Raw genomic sequence first — 8,704 nt, forward strand, 5'->3', positions numbered from 1 at the left:
GCAGATGATACAATTTCTGGTACCAACAGTCGTGATTTTGTTATTACTTCTGCACATCTCTTCAAATAGTCTGGAACAGGGCTGAAACTGTGTTATTGTATTTTAACTCACAAAACGTCAATTTCTCTCTATAAATACTATAATCTATAATCTTGAAATAGGTTTTAATTCACATTATTAATAATGCATTGCAAAAATTATAGATATATTTACAAGAAAATTGCATATAATAAAGTTGGTTCGTCGTTAAATTGTTCAATGCTATTGTTACCCTCGAAGCGTATTCGCGTAGTATTTGGTAAAATAGAGATTAAATTGTGTGGAAATAAAACGAAAACCAATGTACAAATGTATATAATTCATTGAATGAAAATCATAGTTCGGGTTTCAGCGCGGAAGTTAAATAAAAAGTGATATTTTTAGACCATACTTCGTACATATTATAATTACTGTTTTGATTATATTTAAACTACGAACGTTTGAACGATTTTATAAAAACCGTACTTTATGTACAAATGATTAAAATATAAACATTTGTGTTTACAATTTCTCGTGTCATGAAATGTTAATCACCATCATCATCTTGTATAGGTCTTAGCCTCCACAAGTATATCTCACAAACGCAATCTATTTAGTGCTTTCTGCATTTAATAAACGAAGGGGGTACGCACTTTACTACAAAGACTACAAAGATTTTTTTATAGACTTGAGAGCAAACGGGCAGTAGCCTCACCAGATGTCCAATGCCCATAGAAGAGAGCTCGCGAGTCCGCTACCGGCCTTTTAATTATATTTAAAAAGTATTCTATACCATCTGCATGCCACTTGCGTAATCTAAAGGATATTGAACCAAATTTTAAAAGTTTTCACACACTTAAAAACTGTATAAATCGTTATTGAAGCAAAATTTACAAATATAAACGTTTACAAAATTCTTTTACCGTTTGAATACCGTCGAGCGCCAAGCCTCTGAATAAAGGACCTTTTCAAATGTGAAAAGGGGGTTGAAAGAAATCCATTTTTTAATGCAAGGGGCAAAAGGCTGTCGCTTCGACGTCATTAGTCTAAAGAAATACGAGCCCTTTTTAATAACTTCCTTGATAGAAGCCTGGACTTGGTGTATATTATATTTATCGAAGTACGTGAAGTGACCTTCGAGTTATAAAAAGTTGTCAGATATTTGTTAGCTGCTTGATTTGAATTGAAGGTTGCATATCATTTTTTACCTTGTCAAATATCTCTTAACACTGGCGTAGGAAATAAATTATAATTGACAAGGTCAACGTTGTGCAATATTTGGTGAATCTTAAATAAAAATATCTTTCTTAAAATTACGACTTAAGCCGCTTTTAACAGAAATAAAAATCCCAATTTTGTATAAATGATATATGTATCTTGCGAGGTAACACTCTTCATTTCTGAAGATCGAGTTAGTAGCACCGAACAACTTCCTCCTATGTCCCCTGGTCGGCAAGCCTCTTTACCTGTGTGATGGTAATCCCTCTAAGGTTCTTAACTAGATCGGTCCAGCGAGTAGGGAACGGCCACGAAGTCTGGCGTCGTCACGCCATGCCATGGCGTGCTTAGTTATTTCAATGTGTGTGTGAAACAGTTTTGTAACTATAGCCGACTTAGTATGGAGACATATGTTTCCTCAACTGTCTGGGAACAGCACATTAGTAGCTACATAATGATATTATGCATAATAATTATAGAGACTTAAATTTTGTTGAACTGTCGACGTAAAATAATTTTAATAACGAATACATTATTTTACTAAGAACTAAAAGACATTTAACATATTATAATATTTTAATCACCTCGTGTCTAAGTTTATCAAGGCGGGTTATCTTAGTACATATGTATTAATAGAAACTCAAGATAAAAATCTTTCAGCAGCCCATACCAATTTTTCTGAATTTTTTTTGATATCTGAAATAAAAGTGTTTCAATAAGAATTCAAATTTTGATGGCTAACATATATTATATTGTATAAAACAACACAATTTATAAAGCTTAATAGCAAAACTAAATATTTTAATTTTTGATTAAAAGAAGATTGGTTAAAGAACAAAAAATAATCAATAAGTTGATAACATTCTACAATTAAAATTCATTTCTTCTTGAACATCCGGGTTCTATATTTATCTCGACAACTACATTTATAATTACTTTTATTTATGAATATTTAACCTAGTAGCATCTTACAAACAAACTCTAGCCTACTCAAGCATTCTAACAAAAATATCTTATTTTTTATTAAATAATAAATTATTTAAAAAACACATAGAAAAAGACTCACTCTCTACACGAAATACACTTTCCCCACGGAGCTCGAGTACTCCCATTCGCACAATCCCGTATATTAGCTATAAAATCGTCATCTCCTGGATGTCCAGGGGCTGCCACAAAGCCTCCCTCATCAGAATAATCATCGTCTCTTCTTGAACGACTTAAACGTTCAGTTTCCTCTTCTTGTGACGATTCGAAATTAAAACCAATTGTTTGGTCATTTGTATATGTTTTAGATTGCACATGAGCACTAAATATCGCGAGTAAAATAACAAACACAACGTTATTCATCTTGCTCAAATGTATGACTGACGATAAAGTAGGTATATGTCAGACTATTTGTATCTATATTAAGAAACTGATAAGCTACTATGAGCTTAACTTTTTATATTGATAAACTTATACCTGGTTATAAACTGAAGAACCTTCTATTTGCGTAATAATTTAAAGTAACGGAAACGTTTTTACAATAATATAGGGTGATTGTGGAAGGTTGAGGTGTATAATTATCTATGATTTTCGTAAATAAACTAAATAATAAGGATTATAGTTCAAGAGGTTACAGACACTATCCACGCATATTTTGTTTTTTATATAAGAATACGTTTGAAGTCAATTATACTAAAAGCATGAGTTTTTAAATATGTAAGAAATAATTAAACAATGAACTGACGTCTGAGAGATTAAAATATACGGGATAGAAGTTGCACTGCGGGTTTGACTGCCAAAGAAATATTGTTCTTAGTTTTGGTATAAAATAGGATTTATTGTCCTCATGCAAATGCTTAGTATTCTTTTATATATAAGCTGACCAATATTAATCATAATTGTTATATCATCTTTAAAATATACAGCTTTTTGTCCATAAATGTTACCAATGTTAAAAGAAAAACTATCCAATTATATACAACAACAAACCACCACAGATAAGCCGTACAACAAAATCAAGTGGATATCTGACACACAACTAATTCCCGCAATATTTTAATCCAGCAAATACAAAGGAGCCCAATTTGCATAAACTTTCTGTTTATTTCATGTGAGAACTGTATCCGTTTTACGTGGACTATTTTACACTGAATTAGATTTTAGATAGCTGATAGATTTAAGTTATATATAAATCAATTCTTCGATATAATATTTTTAATTCAATGTAGTTACTAAAATCAGCGCGTTCAATATTATAACTCTTTACTTTTAGTATTACAATGTAAATACTGCTAAATCGCTATAATGTGTTGAGCCATATCGAAAAGCAATTCAGAGGACTTTAGTATTAAATGCAAGTTTAAGCGTAAATCATATTAAGGCGATTGGAATACTTAATTTCTAATTTATTGAGTCATTTGAATCGTGAATTGAATATAAAGTTTATTTACAAATAGATAGTAATGTTATAATATGATTTATACCAAAGCCTGTCACGACTCCCACCGGCTGGACTTTTTAAATTTTGGGAATAAATATAGCTCAGGGATCGTGTAACGTTAGCCAGCATCGGGATAATGGGCGTTGACATACCGAACTAAGCGAAAGCTTGATGTACTCGACAAGCAAAGACGGTACTTCACTCCAGGTCATTGCTGTATAAAGAGCAAATTTGGCCTCACATGGAGTACTCTTCTCACGTCTGGGTCGGAGCTGTCTAGTACCAGCTCCTTCCACAGTGCCACTTGGAAGGTTTATATAAATTCAGGCATCGAGTATCACACCGCAATAATGTCAGTGGTGCCTGCCCTTGGTCATCCTAAGTCCGGTTCAACGCAAAGAGGCAGCCCAAAAAATGGGCTTTCTCCTTCGCGAGGTGGGCCAGCGAGTCATCCTCCCTGTGCAGCGGTGGAATGGAGGGCTTACCGAAATGCTCTTGGAATTTGCCCAAGAGATTTTTCGTTTGAAGGTATTGGACGCTAAGTTAAATGCTTTGTCAAGCGGGTCTATGTTAGAATGACACGTTGTCGCTGTGTTCGTGTTTTTCCGAGACTTCAAACCATTCTCGATTACAACGCAAGGCCGTATTGCAAGAACGTTAAAAGCAACTTGCCACCGATCGGCACCGCAGATAATGGAATAAAAATTTTCATACCTTGCACGACTACCTCCGCGACAGAGTGTGCTGCCAATATTATATTATTATCTTATTTTATTTATGTGTAAAATTTTAAATGTAAAAAGCATGCAAAAATGTGCATGGACAACAGCCGCTAATTTTGAGTGCTGATTATACGTGTCATAATGAACATTTACGCGAAACCTCAGTACATTTTTAACCTTTGAGATCGGTTCAAATATAGGATGCTTCAAAGTCTTCAATAGCACCTTAATTATGATAATTAATATCGTACAAAGGCCGTCTAGACAGGTTAATAGGTACTTTCTCAAAGAGAACAAGATTATTAATAATATATTGATATAAAATACATACATTTGAACTTCTTAATAATCCTACTTCAATCAAACTTCAAAACTTTATCCGAATTACCTTGATGGCTGGAAGTCTTCCATCATGGAATCAACTCCAGGTAGGGGTCTTCCCTGGGAGGAACAAACTCCAACAGTTTAAAAAAAGTACATACTCCTGCCTCAGGAGCCGGCCCACCACATTGGGTGCGATGATTGCCCCTTTTGGCCCTCACATAGGCTCGGCCCTATCCTATAAAAATATATTATATTTCCATACTAAATTAATATATCTTGATCGAACTAAACTGAACCACAAAAAACAAATAAAAGGTGATGACAATGTATTTTATACTATCACTAGCTGACCCGGCAAACGTCGTTTTCCCATGTATATATTTTCTAGGAAACATAAAAAAAATATATAAATATTTTTTTTGGGGTGGACACCCCTTATCACATAGGCTGGTTTGAAAGATAGATAGTAGCCGATTCTCAGACTTACTGAACATGCATAATAAAATTCATAAGCCTCGGTCGAGCCGTTTCGGAAGAGTATGGGAACAATCATTGTGACACGAGAATTTTATATATATAAAGATTTCACAAAACTCAGAATGAGCTTTATAGTTAAAAGAAAAGTTTTATTATCTTTTATTTATACACTGATTTTAATAATACACGTAAAATAACTATATTTTGGCTCTCTGATATTGTAAATACCAACTCAATTAACCCTAGCTTAATTTGTATTTTTAAACAAACTTCATTTATATGCGTCGTTAGTTGGAATATTTCCAAAAGATAAAGAGCATTATGTATGCATATTAACGAAAATATTACGGCTTATTCAAGTGTAATAACCGCTGGCTTTGGTCAACCTGTAAAATATTTACAAAACAAAAGGTAAAATTGTAAACTGTTTGAAAATCGTTATTAATAAATGATTGTGGTTTGTCACGTATATCCTAATATAAGTTAACATGGACACCTTATGTTCTAATGTAAAATAAAACATGATTTTTATTTTTCTTTATTTTTAAGTTTCGACGTATATGTATGTCAGCGAGCTATATAAATATAAATATAGAAATATTTATTTATTTATACAGGCCATGCAGGGCCAAATTCTAACTAAAAATAAAATATAATAAATTGATTTACAAAATTGACAGTAAACCTCCAGCTATCCTATCATCTTTTCCAAGTATATTACCCCCATACGCTTCACTCTTCGGTGAAGAATCGAGAAACCCATTAATAAGCGAGAGTAACCGTGGAATGGGAGCTTGTCGACGCTGGACAGTGCGAGCCGAACGCACAGCACACAGGTTATGTTTCCGGCAGCGGTAATAATTGTCCGGAACGTACAGTCTCATGATCTCTCCCAGCAAGTATGCGCTTTCCGTTTCGTTGTTAATTACGCTTAAACCAAATTTGATCACAGCTAAATCCCTACGAAGTTCTAATGAATTATACCCTAAACCTCTATCAAGAACGTAGTAGGGTGGAGGTAAGGGAAACAATTGTACTTTCTTTTATACAAATTGTTGAAGTTGTTGAAGAGGCAAAATATCTTCTCAAAGTACGCGAAATTCACGCTTAGTGTTGAAATATGTGAGAAATCAACGTGTGAAATATTAATAGGAATGTTTATATGCCGGTTTCAAAATGTTAAAACTAGGTGAGGCTTTCAATAGATCCGTGGAAAGGTTAAACTAAATTAATAAATGTTGAGTATGAATCTATAAGCGAGTAGCGGCGTAATTCGTAAACGTATCCTAAACATATTTAAACAAAAATAAATGCAAATTCAAAGAGGCCTAAATGTTTAATGACATTGCACTAATATTAGGTCCTTACATATGAAATCGTTTTGTATGGGAGGAACAAAAAGTCGAATATTTTTAAATATAATATATTTCATTAATCAAAGCATGAACCATTGTTTTCTATGCAATTTTGCCATCTCATAGGTAGTTAGTTCCATTTCATTGATCCCTTTACTAAAAAAACCAGTCGGACGGGAATCAATAAAATCTGTGAAGGCGATTTGGACTGCCCCATCAGAGTTAAATTTTTTCCCTTGCAAGAAGTTGTCCAAATTTCGAAAAAAAAATGGTAATCTGTTGGAGCAAGGTCCGGGGAGTACGCAGGATGTCTTAGACATTCCAATTGAAGCTCGTCTAATTTGGTAGCCGTCTGTTGTGCAGTGTGTAGTCTAGCGTTGTCGTAAAGTAGCAGTGGCGTGGAGCGATTGACCAGCCTAGGTTGTTTAGCCGCTAGCTTTTCCATCATGGTTTGCAATTGCTGACAATAGACATTAGCCGTAATAGTCTGGCCAGATTTGAGAAAACTGCAATGAACAATACCGGCACTAGTCCACCAAACGCTTACAAGTAACTTTATTGGGGTTAATTTTCGCTTGGGGCAGGATTTGGCTGGCTGGCCAGGATCCAACCATTGCGCTGAGCGCTTCCAATTATCGTAAAGAATCCATTTTTCATCACAGGTAATGATTCGGTTTAAAATACCTTCATTATTGTGCCGGTTCAGTAATGTAACGCAGCAGTCGACGTGCGTTTGCCGGTTTGCTTCAGTCAATTCGTGAGGTACCTTTCAAGCTTTTTAATCTTCCCAATTTGCTTTAAGTGAATTAAAACAGTTTTATCACTAACACCGCAGCCTGCAGCTAACTCGGACGTGGTTTGCGATGGATCCGCTTTCACAATAGCCTTCAATACTTCATTATCAACTTGGGTCTCAGGTCGTCCACGGGGCTTGTTCTGCAGGTCGAAATTTCCAGAACGAAAACGTTGTAACCAAAAACGAACTGTGTTTTCTTTTGCAACATGACCGCCATCCACATCATTCACCCTTCGATTCGTTTCCGCAGCACTAGTGCCACGGCGGAGCTCGTACTCGTAAATAATGCGATACTTTAAGTTTTCCATTTTGTAAAATGAGTGACGCAAACAGAAAAAAACAAAAGAAAAAAACAAATGAATGATGGTCATCGAAGCAAAAATACATGAGTAAATAGCTGTACAAATTGAATTTGAAATTCCTAACCAAAGAGGAGGTATTTGAGGTCAAAGTGGCCAGTACGACAAAACGCCAATTTCATATGTAAGGCCCTAATATATGGTTTGCTTTAATTTTTATGCGCGATTCACTTTTCTTTTTTACATAAGTTACTAATAGAAAACTGTTTTAAGAGAGTTACTATTTTCTAAATTTTATAATAAGAAACATATGGGTTGTTAAATTTGTCTTAATCATGAATGTTTTTTTCGTAATAAGATTTACATAATACAGGACTCTTTCTCTGTAACTTCCACATAGAGATACCGATGGCGACGTTTAGGTGACCAAATTTGATTTAGTTCTCCCAATATCCATAGGGCTGATCGTTTTGAGATCGTTCGGTAAAAATTTCTCACTTTTCCAGTTGGGACAGAGTATAGTAGCAATTGCACCCACGGATAGCAAGTAGTCAAATCTCCTTGGTGATATAAACTTGAATTAATATTATTACAGAGTTTACTTGTGGATGATTTTATTATATTTCTTTATTCGACGTCGTTATATAGATAGGAGTAAGTATACTTTAATCCTCTAAAAAGCATATGCTCATTAGAATGTTAATACATCATATTAAATTCCTTGACATAGTGAATTTAGTATCTATGAAATGTCATGTCACGGAAATTTCGTCACGTCACCTTCTCAGCTACAAAGCTATAGATAATATTTCAAATTACATAATAAGTATTTTAAGACAACATAATAACACATCTTATTTATGTAAAATAGAATTTACGTTTTTCCAAATCATATTTTTTTAGTAATTAAATTGGACTCGGTGAAGCCTCCCACGGCGATTGGAGATTTTTTTGCGACTTTGTCTTGATGTTGGAATTTTTTAGACTTGGGTATTTTCTAAAATAATTAATTTAGGGCATCTACATATTTAATATACTATTAGTTAGTTAGGTTGATTGGTCGAATAACA

General features: G+C 34.2%; 1 long non-coding RNA gene across 1 annotated transcript; it reads right to left on the reverse strand.

Annotated features, from left to right (window-relative positions):
* Positions 1 to 339: 339 nt before the first annotated feature.
* On the reverse strand, positions 340 to 2,616 carry LOC123714700. The gene is made up of 2 exons (XR_006754349.1): positions 2,303 to 2,616; positions 340 to 1,932 (listed from the first exon to the last, which is right to left on the reverse strand). It is a non-coding gene; the product is annotated as an uncharacterized LOC123714700 (long non-coding RNA).
* Between the last annotated feature and the right edge of the window lie 6,088 nt (positions 2,617 to 8,704).

This window comes from Pieris brassicae, chromosome 9 (genome assembly GCF_905147105.1).
Source record: "Pieris brassicae chromosome 9, ilPieBrab1.1, whole genome shotgun sequence".
Taxonomy (NCBI): domain Eukaryota; kingdom Metazoa; phylum Arthropoda; class Insecta; order Lepidoptera; family Pieridae; genus Pieris; species Pieris brassicae.